The sequence below is a fragment of the Aricia agestis genome, chromosome 5, assembly GCF_905147365.1.
Source record: "Aricia agestis chromosome 5, ilAriAges1.1, whole genome shotgun sequence".
Lineage (NCBI taxonomy): Eukaryota > Metazoa > Arthropoda > Insecta > Lepidoptera > Lycaenidae > Aricia > Aricia agestis.
Window position 1 is genome coordinate 16,564,896 of NC_056410.1, and position 15,641 is coordinate 16,580,536.

A 15,641-nucleotide genomic window follows, 5' to 3' on the forward strand; every position below is an offset into this window, starting at 1 on the left:
CAAAACCAATGAGTGCCTCCTTGTAAGTATCGAACGCTTAATGTCAATTTCATACATTTTGATCGGCGATTCTATAAAGAACTAGCTGTCCCGGTGAACTTCGTGTCACTTTAAAACCTTCCCTGGACATCTACAAATATTTTAAGACTAAAATTAGCCCAATCCGTTCAGCCGTTTTCGAGTTTTAGCGTTACTAACACAATTGAAAATCCATTTTTATATATAAAAGTGTTGTTTTTAGACTTTTTCAGGAAATTTAATATTTTTTTTAGAATTTTTCTCTCCGTAAGAATCATCCTCGTACTTCAAGGAATATTTTTAAAAAAGAATTAGCGAAATCGGTCCAATCGTTCTCGAGTTTTGCGCTTAGCAACACATTCAGCGACTCATTTTTATATTATAGATAGGAATAACAAAAAAACTGGCTAAAGGGCCAGTTGTGAAACTGGTCCAATTCCGAATCGTTTTTAATGATCGAAACGATCTATCGCAAATGAGTTGCTCTCAGTAACAACTAACACGTAGCTTACATCACGACGATGTAAGTAATGATATCGCTCATACATTTATGTAAAACGACGATTGTCGCATTGCAAGTTGCGCCACATTATACAGGGTGGGTGTAAGAAAACTAAGTGATAATGATAACATTTTAGGGTGTGCATGTGAGAAACAGTAAAAGTAGCCGCGCTGAAACAACAATTTTTGTGACTTGTAAGGGCGAGCGCTCCAGCGCGACGTCATGAAGTTTCCCATACAAAAGCTTAAAAAAATTACTCTTTCAGCGCTTCTGCTTTTACATCAAACTCTATATAGGGAAGTAAATGGGTAGAATGTGTATATGTTCACTGTGAAAACAGCAAACGGGAGCGCTCAAACTGTTTTAAAATTATTGCATGGGCAAATTCATGACGTTTAGATTTCTCTTAGAAAAAGTAGTCAAGAGCAACTCTTTCAGCTATTTTGACTCTAAAGTGTAAACTAGGGGTTTCCTTAGGGGGAGTTTATTTTGTCTACTGCCCACTTTGAAAACTAATTATGTTTTAGCGCCCCCATGCATCCAGATGAAATAACACCCCTACCCACTCAAGCCTCTACACAACGCCCTCATATATTTTCTAGCTCCCACACCGCCCCCCTTTAGACTTTCAGCACCCACAAGGGGGCGTTATCGCCCACTTAGGAAAAGGCTGGTGTAAGCTCTTTATAAAAACACATACATAGGTACCTACTAAGTAATATGACGTAGATTTATTACATACTGTATCTAACAATCAAGCTATCATCTGCTTTACATAAGGGCATAATTAGAGCATGAGTGGTAAGACTTTATAACCACCGGTAACTTGGCAAAAACCAGAAGCGTATCGTGCCTCGGTGGGCCCCGTATAATAATTATTAGTTTGAAGGCCTTTAGAAAAGGGTAAAGATTTCTCACACAGCAAAAACGGATATGGGCCCGTGGCCCAGGGGCTGCCTATAAGCGAAAATAATAATAACTCCCACACCGGTTTCGGTGACGGTGGCTTCATTGAAACCAAGCCAGTTACGCAGGAGTAATTTTATAGTGTCCAAGTGTATGCGCAGTACACAAGAGCATTCTCTATTCCTTTACTCTCATAACCCAGTGGGATTTAACCTGGAGAAAGACCGACACGACTGGCGAGAGGTCAGGCACAGGACCGACTTTTTAGGTACATGCCCATCCGACGCATGGATCATCTTACTTATCAGAGGTGATCAGCCTGCATTGTCCTAACCAAACTTGGAAATATCGAACCTACGACCTCCGAGTCAAGAGCCATGCTCTGAACCACTGGACCACAGAGGCGTTCTATAAGTGATACAGCAGATACGGCGGTAGCTACGCCTCTGGCAGAAACGCTAAAGTAGAAAAGTGGGAACAGACTGTCGTAATTAACTTTAAACTTTTGATTGATAAGACGTAATAGCCGAGTTGCATTTTTACAAACCAGTTATCCAATCCAGCTCTGAATTGGATTACTGGATTGGACTAATATGATCCAAATTATTATCAGTAAATAAGTAAACATAATATTATCTAGACTATAGACTCTAGAGTCTAGAGTAGTTCTAAAAGAGCTCCTGGGAGCCGCGAGAGATACGTCTACGATACGATATGTCTTCGGACACCAACTTGAATACTTACATTTCATTAAAAAAACAAAGCATTTTGGGGGTTCCGTCAAAAAAGGCACTTCTTAAAAGGGGTGCACCAAAAAAGTTTGAGAACCGCAGATCTAGATGCATAAAAACTGTACGTATTCTACTTACGTACTTCTACCTGCGAACTTTGCGCAAAGATCGGTCTCGCAGGCTCTACATTATAAATTACAATCATAATATTGCGAAGATGTCGTTGGCCAGTGGTTCCAAGATTGAAAATACTACTACAAATAAAAAAGGTTCCAACATTTCATTTTGATTGATGCGTCCGAGGTGGGTCTTCCGAAATCTGGTCCGGTAAGTTTTTTCCCAATTATCTGGAATTCGCGAGAACGTCCGAAAGCGTCTTTGATGTTGGGAGAAATGCCGATGTAATCGCCGTGCGTGCGCCGCATGCAAGATGCACCAGCCGTGGGAGAATCTTGACTCGACGGGTAAAGTATTTCAGACAATTAGTATACCTAAGGACCCTAAAGTGAGCGCATATAGAGTTTTAAGTATATCTTTATAGAGTACTAGATGACGCCTTTTTGCACAAAAATCATTGACTTTATAATACGCTTTAGCACACAAACGTTCTTTAACTGCTTTTTTAAATTTGTTTAAAGGTAGATTTTGAACATTTTCTGGGATTTTATTGTATAGGCGTATACATTGGCCTTTAAAGGATTTGCTTATTTTGGCTAGTCTGAACATTGGTATTGCTAACTTGTTCTTATTTCTAGTATTTACATTATGATTATCACTTTTTTTTTAATATTTATGTTTTTTCTAACATATAAGAGATTTTCCAAAATGTATTGAGATGTGACGGTCAGAATTCTTATTTCTTTAAATTTTTCTCTTAGAGATTCCAAAGACGACATCTTATAAATAGAACGAAACGAACGAAAAGATTTTTATTATAAGATACACATAATAATACACATCCATGACCCAGGAACTTTGAAAACTTTTTGTTCCCTCGGCGGGATTCCAACCCGCGGCCCTCGGCTTGAGCTACCAATTACAGCCCACCAACTGAGCCACAGAGGTCGTCAATACATAGTCCAACAATATATAAAAATTAAAAATACCTTCTTCGCACATGCATTTCCTAGTGCCTACAAGATGATACAACTATAATTAGGTACATAATATTATAATTACTAGTAGTTACCGTAAGCTATAAAAATAAGTAAGCAAATAAATACGTAAATACCTTCTCATCAACAATTTTATTCCTCCAAGTTGGCGCCTACTATACTTAACATAATTATTATAATTATTTTTTATCAATTAACATGGGTAGCATATTATTATAGACTTAAGTGGTAAGTTGGATAACTAACATTTTATAAGATATTATAATTATTATTACTATTTTTATTTTTTTCTGTTTTAATTTGATTTTTTTTTATTAAATAAGGGGGCAAACGAGTCACCTGATGGTAAGCAACTACCGTCGCCCATGGACATTCGCAACATCAGAAGAGCTGCAGGTGCGTTGCCGGCCTTTTAAGAGGGAATACGCTCTTTTCTTGAAGGTTTGCAGGTCGTATCGGTCCGGAAATACTGCTGGTGACAGTTCGTTCCAGAGTTTTACAGTGCGCGGCAGAAAGTTACGCGAAAAACACACTGTGGAATACTGCCACTCATCAAATTATCTAGTAGGTAAGTTACACGTAAACCTACTTCATCAATCATCGTCTACTAAGCTAAAATAATATTATCTGGCTATGCTAAAACATGGCGCTCGCTAAAACAAATAACTCTGAATTGACATAATATACCCCCGCGTTCCAAACAATCAAAACGCTCAAAATGCCTCCTTGTAAGTATCGAACGCTTAATGTCAATTTCATACATTTTGATCGGCGATTCTATAAAGAACTAGCTGTCCCGGTGAACTTCGTGTCACTTTAAAACCTTCCCTGGACATCTACAAATATTTTAAGACTAAATTTAGCCCAATCCGTTTAGCCGTTTTCGAGTTTTAGCGTTACTAACACAATTGAAAATCCATTTTTATATATAAAAGTGTTGTTTTTAGACTTTTTCAGGAAATTTAATTTTTTTTTTTAGAATTTTTCTCTCCGTAAGAATCATCCTCGTACTTCAAGGAATATTTTTAAAAAAGAATTAGCGAAATCGGTCCAATCGTTCTCGAGTTTTGCGCTTAGCAACACATTCAGCGACTCATTTTTATATTATAGATAGGAATAACAAAAAAACTGGCTAAAGGGCCAGTTGCGAACTGGTCCAATTCCGAATCGTTTTTAATGATCGAAACGATCTATCGCAAATGAGTTGCTCTCAGTAACAACTAACACGTAGCTTACATCACGACGATGTAAGTAATGATATCGCTCATACATTTATGTAAAACGACGATTGTCGCATTGCAAGTTGCGCCACATTATACAGGGTGGGTGTAAGAAAACTAAGTGATAATGATAACATTTTAGGGTGTGCATGTGAGAAACAGTGAAAGTAGCAGCGCTGAAAGAACAATTTTTGTGACTTGTAAGGGCGAGCGCTCCAGCGCGACGTCATGAAGTTTCCCATACAAAAGCTTAAAAAAATTACTCTTTCAGCGCTTCTGCTTTTACATCAAACTCTATATAGGGAAGTAAATGGGTAGAATGTGTATATGTTCACTGTGAAAACAGCAAACGGGAGCGCTCAAACTGTTTTAAAATTATTGCATGGGCAAATTCATGACGTTTAGATTTCTCTTAGAAAAAGTAGTCAAGAGCAACTCTTTCAGCTATTTTGACTCTAAAGTGTAAACTAGGGGTTTCCTTAGGGGGAGTTTATTTTGTCTACTGCCCACTTTGAGAACTAATTATGTTTTAGCGCCCCCATGCATCCAGATGAAATAACACCCCCATCCACTCAAGCCTCTACACAACGCCCTCATATATTTTCTAGCTCCCACACCGCCCCCCTTTAGACTTTCAGCGCCCACAAGGGGGCGTTATCGCCCACTTAGGAAAAGGCTGGTGTAAGCTCTTTATAAAAAACACATACATAGGTACCTACTTAAGTAATATGACGTAGATTTATTACATACTGTATCTAACAATCAAGCTATCATCTGCTTTACATAAGGGCATAATTAGAGCATGAGTGGTAAGACTCTATAACCACCGGTAACTTGGCAAAAACCAGAAGCGTATCGTGCCTTGGTGGGCCCCGTATAATAATTATTGGTTTGAAGGCCTTTAGAAAAGGGTAAAGATTTCTCACACAGCAAAAACGGATATGGGCCCGTGGCCCAGGGGCTGCCTATAAGCGAAAATAATAATAACTCCCACACCGGTTTCGGTGACGGTGGCTTCATTGAAACCAAGCCAGTTACGCAGGAGTAATTTTATAGTGTCCAAGTGTATGCGCAGTACACAAGAGCATTCTCTATTCCTTTACTCTCATAACCCAGTGGGATTTAACTTGGAGAAAGACCGACACGACTGGCGAGAGGTCAGGCACAGGACCGACTTTTTAGGTACATGCCCATCCGACGCAAGGGTCATCTTACTTATCAGACAATCAGGTGATCAGCCTGCATTGTCCTAACCAAACTTGGAAATATCGAACCCACGACCTCCGAGTCAAGAGCCATGCTCTGAACCACTGGACCACAGAGGCGTTCTATAAGTGATACAGCAGATACGGCGGTAGCTACGCCTCTGGCAAAAACGCTAACGTAGAAAAGTGGGAACAGACTGTCGTAATTAACTTTAAACTTTTGATTGATAAGACGTAATAGCCGAGTTGCATTTTTACAAACCAGTAATCCAATCCAGCTCTGAATTGGATTACTGGATTGGACTAATATGATCCGAATATTCAATTAAATTTTCTTGATATCATGAACTGATTTTGGGAGTTTGGATCAATTAAAACTCTAATAACGTTGGGTTGACATATTATTATCAGTAAATAAGTAAACATAATATTATCTAGACTATAGACTCTAGAGTCTAGAGTAGTTCTAAAAGAGCTCCTGGGAGCCGCGAGCGATACGTCTACGATACGATATGTCTTCGGACACCAACTTGAATACTTACATTTAAAAAAAAAAAGCATTTTTTGGGGTTCCGTCAAAAATGGCACTTCTTAAAATGGGTCCACCAAAAAAGTTTGAGAACCGCAGATCTAGATGCATAGAAACTGTACGTATTCTACTCACGTACTTCTACGTGCGAACTTTGAGCAAAGATCGGTCTCGCAGGCTCTACATTATAAATTACAACCATAATATTGCGAAGATGTCGTTGGCCAGTCAGTGGATCCAAGATTGAAAATACTACTACAAATAAAAAAGGTTCCAACATTTCATTTTGATTGATGCGTCCGAGGTGGGTCTTCCGAAATCTGGTCCGGTAAGTTTTTCCCCAATTATCTGGAATTCGCGAGAACGTCCGAAAGCGTCTTTGATGTTGGGAGAAATGCCGATGTAATCACCGTGCGTGCGCCGCATGCAAGATGCGCCAGCCGTGGGAGAATCTTGACTCGACGGGTAAAGTATTTCAGACAATTAGTATACCTAAAGACCGTAAAGGGAGCGCATATAGAGTTTTAAGTATATCTTTATAGAGTACTAGATGACGCCTTTTTGCACCAAAATTCGTTTATCGCACGGGAACCATACATTTTTCCAGGATAAAAAGTACTTACCATAATTATTTCCTTACGCAGAACTTGAGGTAAGTATAACATTTTAAACTTTCGCGTTGCATTATAATTAAAACTTATTGATCAGGGCTTAACGCGACTTATTCTAATACTAATGATACTACGAGTACCTACATACTTTTTCTCGACGTTTCGGTCGTGTTGCAACTTGCAACGGCCGTGGTAACGAGGGGAGTCCCCTCGTTGCCACGGCGGATATATAACGTATATAATATAAGAATAAGTTTTGAACTTGAAGTATCTCCACACCAAATTTCAGCAAAATCGCTTTAGCGGTTTAGGCGTAAAGAGGTAACAGACAGACACAGTTTCGCATTTATGTTGCGCACAACTTTAAGATTCTTCGGCAAAACTGGAGGCCAATCGGTACGTATACTATCTACCATTTCTACCGATAACGATTAAGGTGTAAAGCTTGCGATGCCAATAATAACTCTTTGATTACTGATCTACCAACATCGTTTCTCTCGGTCTTCAGAGCATTATCACACTGATGATGTGCACTTGGCCCCTCTCCAAGTACAAATCCAACTCAGACTCATCAGTGTAACAAGGATCTAAGTTCAAGAGTCTGTTAGCTTAGCCTTTAGTAGAGTTTAGGCTTTAAATTTTATAAAGTAAAAGTAAAGGCTAAGCACGAATTGTTTCGCAAATCACAACGTGTGCTGATTCTAGCATGAAAAAAAACCGGCCAAGTGCGAGTCGGACTCGCGCACCGAGGGTTCCGTACAAAGATCTAAGTATTTGATATGAATTTCAACTTGATAGCTCTACGCGTTCATGAGGAAAAAAGTAATAAGTTTATATTTATTAAAAAATATATATTTTGTAATGTAACTAAAAATTTAAGGTTTTCGGAATTTTTCCTTTATGTGTGCTATAAAACGTTGCTTCATGCCAAATTTCAAGATTCTAGGTCGACTGGAAGTACCCTTTAGGTTTTGATTCCCTTGCGAGTACTTGCGAGTTTCAAAATATGCAGCTTAAATTGCTGTTTCTTTTGATTGCGTTGACATAGAAGTTTGATTTTGTTACAGCTTAAAGGTATTATAGACCTGAGTATTTGGTATGAATTTCAATTTAATACCTCTACGCGTTTATAAGGAAATGGGTAGTAAGTTTAAATTATTAAAAAAATATATATTATGTGATGTAACTAAAAATTTATGGTTTTCGTAATTTTTCCTTTATCTATGCTATAAGACGTTGCTTCGTACCAAATTTCAAGATTCTGAGTTCACGGGAAGCACCCTGTAGGTTTTGATTCCCTTGCAAGTGTCGAAAATTTGCGGCATAAACGGCTGTATCTTTTGATTGCGTTGGCTTAGAAGTTTGATTTTTTCACAGCTTCAAGGGACAGTAGACCTGAGTAATTGATATAAAATTCAGCTTCATACCTCCACGCGTTCCTGAGAAAAAGGGTCTTGACAGACGGACGGACGGACAGACGGACAACAAAGTGATCCTATAAGGGTTCCGTTTTTTCCTTTTGAGGTACGGAACCCTAAAAAGCATACCTAATATGACAGAGCATTAATACTAACTAATCCATACTAATATTATAAATGCGAAAGTATCTCTGTCTGTCTGTCTGTCTGTCTGTCTTGCTTTCACGCCAAAACTACTGAACCGATTGCAATGAAATTTTGTACACAGTTATTCTAGAGTCTGAGAAGTAGCCTATCTTATTTCCATGAAAATATCGATGAAAATGAATTCGCATTGCGCGTGGCCAGCGCTCATCTCGGGGGTCCTGGGTTCGAGTCCCGCAGGCGGAACAAAAAGTTTTCAATGTTCCTGGGTCTTGGATGTGTATTAAAATAAAATTTCAAAAATCTTAAACATATTTTATGTATAATATTATAAAAAATCCAGAAATATATCGATGCAATGAACATTTTAGTTCTAATACGATTCAACAGATGGCGTTTTAATTTTTACTTTATTGTAACATAGAACTAATCATACTTATTAGTTAGTAGGTATGTTTTTGTTTATAGTTTTTAATACGTTAGAATATTATCTATACTAATATTATAAATGCGAAAGTATCTCTGTCTGTCTGTCTGTCTGTCTCGCTTTCACGCCAAAACTACTGAACCGATAGTAATGAAATTTTGTCACAGATAGTCTAAAGCCTGAGAAAGGACATAGGCTACTTTTTAACTGGAAAAAGGGGTTGTAAGAGGGTGAAAATGCGTAAATTTGGTCAAATTAACTTAGTTCCAAAAACTTTAAACAGATGGCGCCAAGAGTCCCCTAGATCGCGCTATTGCTTGCTCATGCGTATTTCTATAAGAGGTGGTACCATATTGAGCTAGATTTTTCGATTCTTTCGATTGTTATACACGTTATTAACTAATAACTCACCTACCAACTTAGACATCAAATTCAAAAACAACAGCGCCAAAACTACTGAACCGATTGTAATGAAATTTTGTACACAGATAGTCTAAAGCTTGAGAAAGGACATAGGCTACTTTTTAACTGGAAAAAGGGGTTGTAAGGGGGTGAAAATGCGTAAATTTGGTTAAATTAACTTAGTTCCAAAAACTCAAAACAGATGGCGCCAAGAGTCCCCTAGATCGCGCTATTGCTTGCTCATGCGTATTTCTATAAGAGGTGGTACCATGTTGAGGTAGGTTTTACGATTCTTTCGATTGTTATACACGTTAATATTAACTAATAACTCACCTACCAACATAGATATCAAATTCAAAAACAACAGCGCCAAAACTACTGAACCGATTGTAATGAAATTTTGTACACAGATAGTCTAAAGCCTGAGAAAGGACATAGTCTACTGCTTACTGGAAAAAGGGGTTGTAAGGGGGTGTTTATGCGTAAATTTGTTCAAATTAAGTTAGTTCCAAAAACTGGAACAGATGGCGCCAAGAGTCGCCTAGATTGCGCTATCGCTTGCTCATATGTATTTCTATAAGAGGTGGTACCATGTTGAATTAATATTTCGATTGTCATACATGTTATTAATTAACTCACGTACCAACATAGATATGAGAAACAACAGTCTACCAATAATAAATACTAAATAGTTTATGGGTATTGACTATTGGGCAAAGCTAAAGTTGTGTAATGCATTATGCAGCTAAGTTGTGTAGCGCTAAATAAGCTTTAGGTATAAAAAAGTTTAATTTAAAAAAAAAACATTATGTGCACACTACACGGCTGTTTTGGGTATTTTGATTTAAGGGGTACGAGGGTTTTAAAAAGCTTTTGACACCAATTTTATTGACACCGCGCGCTATAAACTGAAGTCCACGCGGACGAAGTCGCGGGCAACAGCTAGTATTAAGTATAAATGCTTTCGCATTTATACTGTGTGTCTATTATCTCTTCACGCTTGTACCACTGAACCGATTATAATGAAATTGGGTATGGAGTTTCAGTACCGGGAAAGGATAAGTATATTATGATAGTTTTTATCCCTGATAAATGTAATTACCTAATGTTCTCGCGGGATAAGGGTCACCACTCACCGCGGCAGATATACAATTTCAAGTTGGCCGACTATCGTACAACTAAATTGCGTAGTTTCACAATTTAATTGGACAACTGTGGACAATTGTGGGTAATCGTAAGGGAATCGCGGTTCTGATCCGATTGGTGTCCAATTATTTAGTTGTACAATTTAGTTGGAAAAACGAGCTCTCATAAGTCGCTATAGCTAATATTGGTAAGTATACTATGCGATTTGGCCAACTTGTCTGTCAGTCTGCGGTCGCTCTAAACGAATTTTGGCGCAACGGAGTTGCAGACATAGTTGTATAAGTATAAAACATTATGATAATATATCTGCCTAATTATAATGCAACTTTACTGTAGCTGAAACTTTCACTTCTTTCTATTCTTGACTATTATTTCATGGCCGTTGGTAGCAGAGCTGCAAAAAACTGCGACATGTGACCAGGGCCCCCGATACCATCGAGGAAGTTGATTCCTATGCAATTGACAGACCAACGTTATTTGGTCGAATATGTCAATTCATTGTTAATTGTGATCTGTCAGCTGGGTTTGACGTAACGCAACCAAACTACTTAGGTCCCCGATTTGCATAGGAATCAACTTCTCTGATAGTATCCTCTAGGGGCGCCAAATCCTTTAGGGGCGCCAAAACCAAAGCCCCAAGGACTCGCACTTGGCCGATTTTTGTTTGCTTTATTTCACCTACCTACCATAAAAAATAAATAGAAAAACTTGCCTTAAGGGGCGCCAAAATCATTTTTGCACACAGGCGCCAATAGCCGTTACGGGGGCCCTGCATGTGACCATATTATAAATGTAAACCTTGTCAAATCATAGTAAATCACGTTGTTATTAAAGGAAATATTTCCCAATGAATGTTGTAAAACACACTGGCCAACGGCCGTTTGCCCATGAAACTGGGAACTTGGGAAGTAGGACACATCACACAAGTATATTTGTCAGCAATGTGTATTATAGGTGTTGCTCAAATATTTTTGAAGGCACTAGAGATTACAAGGTCTACAAGAAACACATTATTTGCCTAATTTCGCTCTATGCCGGTACCTTCGTGCGCGAGTCCGACTCGCACTTGGCCAATTTTTATTAACCGACTTCAAAAAAGGAGGTTATACGAAATTCTCATGTCTAGACATGATGTTTGTTTGAAACCTTTTTAATTTTTTTTATGTTTAAAGTTTCTGCTTATCCTGCTTAAAGTCCTGTGTCGCACCTAGTTTCTGAGATCTCTATTTAAGGGAAGAGGAAAGTAAAGCTCTTTCAGCGCTATTTTCACAGTGCAGTCATACACACCCTAAAATACTATCAATTTGTTTAACTCTCTTTATAAATAATTGTGATATCAACTCTATCTCTCAATCTATCTATTGGGTAGGTTCTTATTTAATGTATAGCCTATAGAGGAGGCACTGGGTGGAGTGAATATAATCCAAAATATGATATCCCCATTCTGTGAATGGAGTTGAACTTAGGAAATCGTGGAGATTGATTATGATTCCAAATATTGCCAGGAGTCAATATTGGTCTATTTTTTTTACTTCAATTTTTTTATTCAATCCCTTCCATGATCACCCCACTTGGAATGAATTGGAGGGTAAAATAGGGTATGAGAGCAATATGGAGCGAATTTCTAAGAAGAATTAAAGAGTAACGGCTCTAAGGGGAATCTATGTCCAAAAGTGTATTGTGAATACTGAATACTTACCTACATTGTGGATTTTTTTTCAGCATCGTATTGATTAAGCAGATCATACGCTCAAAATATCCGAAGTTGACTTTACGGTTTACTTCACCTAGTAAAAACTAGGTATTTCGTAAATGTGTAAACAATGTTTCGGGTTGATTATATTTGCACGAGTCCTTGACTCTTGAGACATGTTGATAACAAAATATAACAATAAGATTTAAGAACTGTGACACGTCTAATACAACATGAATACGGTCACAAATCAAGATTTTAGGACATTATTCTGCACAAACTTGCGTACCTACTGATTTTTCCAATTTTCTTCTGGAATTCTCCATTTAGTGCCTATTTTACTTCTTAGTTCTAAGTTACTGTGAGAATAATTAAAATTATGTTCTAGGATCAATCCTGAGGCAAGACAGACAGAAAAATTATGTAGGTATTAAGTAACACGAAAATCTTTTTGACCGACTCCAAAAAAAGGAGGTTATCAATGTGTTGTACTCGAATGTGTTATATTTCCAGAACTGCCCTATTTTTCGTATATTATGTTAGCCTATAATTATTATCAGCGTCTGGACAAATGTGCCAAATTTCAAAAGTGTATGTACCTATGTAGGTATGTATGATTTGTTGTTTGTATTCGCATATCTCTGGAACTACAAGTCCGATTTGAGTGATTCTTTTTTGTACTAGGTATTGTTCAACTCAAGGAATGCTGCAAGTTTCGTCAAAGTCGGTGCAGTATTTTTTGAGATAGGGAATTTTAATTCTCAATTAGGTACGTACAATTATTTTGAAGTCGGTTTTATCTTTTTAAAATACTGTTATCCTACTAATATTATAAAGGCGAAAGTTTGTTTGGATGTATGGATGAATGGATGTGTGGATGTGTGGATGTATGGATGTTTGTTACTCTTTCACGCAAAAACTACTGAACGGATTTTAATGAAACTTTACAATTACTCCGCCGTTTGTTAACCGATTTTCAAAATTTTTCTTTTGGTATATAGGGTATCATCCCAATTTGGTATTATATTCACAAAAGTGGTGATCTGATGAAGGATCCATAAGTAATCGAGGGAACTCCTCAAAACTTATAAGGAAACATGTGGTGACTTCGGTTTCGTGAGAAGTATTCTAAGCATATGCTACCAACAAGTAAGATTTTGCACCGAGGTATACCTGGTATACCGTGGTTCGGAAGGTGCTGAGAGAACTCATGATTCTTTATAGATACAAGTTTGGGAGTTTCGGCGTTGTTTTAAGAACAGAAAGCATATGCTACTATGCAAATTACATTCATCATCATCATCATCATCATCATCATCATCACTACCATATTATATACCATTTCATAGTCTTTTAAGTCAAGTGATAATTTAAAAAATCTATACCTACCTAATATTATAAACCTGAAGAGTATGTTTGCTTGAACGCGCGCCGTCAATCTCAGGAACCGATTAATCCGATTTAAAAACTTATCTCAGTGTTAGATAGATCATTTATCGAGTAAGACTATAGGCTATATTATAATATTATCACGCTAAGACGAATACGACCAAAGAAACTCAGGAAAATGTGGGAAAAACGGGGGAAATATTTTTTAAGGGAAAATTTACGGTTTCTGTAAAATTCCTAATCTACGCGCGGGACATCTAGTTATGTATATTTGTAACATCACAATAATATTACCTATGTAATGTAGATACCTACACCTAACAAAAATATAAAAACTTTTCGCTTTCTTCGCGGAACATAACAATTAACACGTCGGTGTGGTAGTTATTGAGAGTACTCGGGCTATTGGACCCAAAAAAATTGGACCCATTGGGTCCAATGACTAGATATGAATTTTTAACATATTTTTATCTAGCGATTGGACCCACTTTTATGATCCATTGTTTTCTGGCAAGAAATTTTGAAGTAGGGTTGACACAAAAATAATCAGTTATAACCATAATATTATTTTTTATATTTAAAACTTAGAACACTCTCATTAACTTATATTATAGTTACTACTATTAGTACCTAAATTTACTGCGTCGAATTATGTTTTAAAAAATATCTTTAATATTATAATAATAATATTAAAAATACATATTTAGTGTTATTAATTTTGTATTTAAACTAACGTTAATTATGTTAAAGTCTTACTAGTCGATCGGCGCGGGCGCCCGCGCCATGCACAACGTACAGTGTACTTGTTTCATAAAAAGTGCAATTTTGCACACTAGGCATAGTGAGTGCGAGAGAGATGGCATTAATTTAACAAGTTTGCCCAGCTCAGTGATAAATTATGATGTCGGTTATAATTTTTAAGGTTATAATTGTATTAATAGTTTTAATTAATGTTACTACATTTAAGACAGATTTCAGGCATTTTTAATACTTGATTTATTATTATTAGTATATAAAAATATAAAAAAACTGTTAAAACTATATATTTTAATAAAATAACCACAGAATTTACTTAACGTAACATCTAAGGATTATTTTTGTTAAATTTTTTTATTATTATTAAAAACTGGAAAAAATAATGTATGGAACGTATTACTCATACTTTAATTATTATAATATTATTACATACTTAATAATATTTTTTGAGTGACCTACTGGCAATTCTAATATTTTTAAACCTAGTTAATTATAATATTATTATTACAATAACTAATTCACAATTACAAGGTACACCTAGAAGTTATTTTATAATAAAACCTGTGATTTTATTTGATAGAAAAAAATTTACCTACTTTAGTTTTATTTCAATGTTTTTTGTTAAACAAAAGAAGTACGAAGAATCTTATGTTAGTTTTAAAATACTTTATTTTAATATTATTGGCCAAATATTGATTTATTTTCTAATATTTTTACTAATTGTTTGAAGTTTTAATTTGTCTTGAGCCTTGACCGATCTCAATACCTAGGGGAAGGTGAGGTAAAATGATCCCCTTAAGGGAAAAATCCTAAGTATGGCTATAGTTGAAGGAAAAATCGCAATATTTATATGGCTGGATGTAGTGAATTTACCAAACTTCGTGATAGCATACTTATTTTTTATCATAATATGTACGTACTTTTTTTGTACTAGAGGTTTTTGTAAAAGTTTAACTAAAGGATCATTTTTTACACCCCTATGCATAAAATGATCCCTTGAGTTGGGGTAAAATAATCCCAGAGATAATATTTATTATTGATAACCAATTTAAGCATATAAGTAAGAAACACGCATCTTTTAGTTTATTAGCAAGTTTTTTAGGCTTCGGTAGCCAAAGGATAAAAAGGGGCTCCCCTTTTTATCCTTTGGCTACCGAATTTATTAAGATCTTGCTGTCTGTCGGTTTATCGGTCCGTCTCAAGGCAAAACACGATAGTTGTGACTTCTGAAATCGATATCTTTGATAATATATTTGTTCTTTAATTATAAAATTGAAATAAAATAACAATTTCATCAAAAAAAAAATATTCGCCAATTTCTACTTTATATCCAGGGATCATTTTATACACACAAATAGGGATCATTTCACCCCATATACCAAATTCCAAGAAATCGATCAAAACACAACCATCAAATACCACTTGGGGT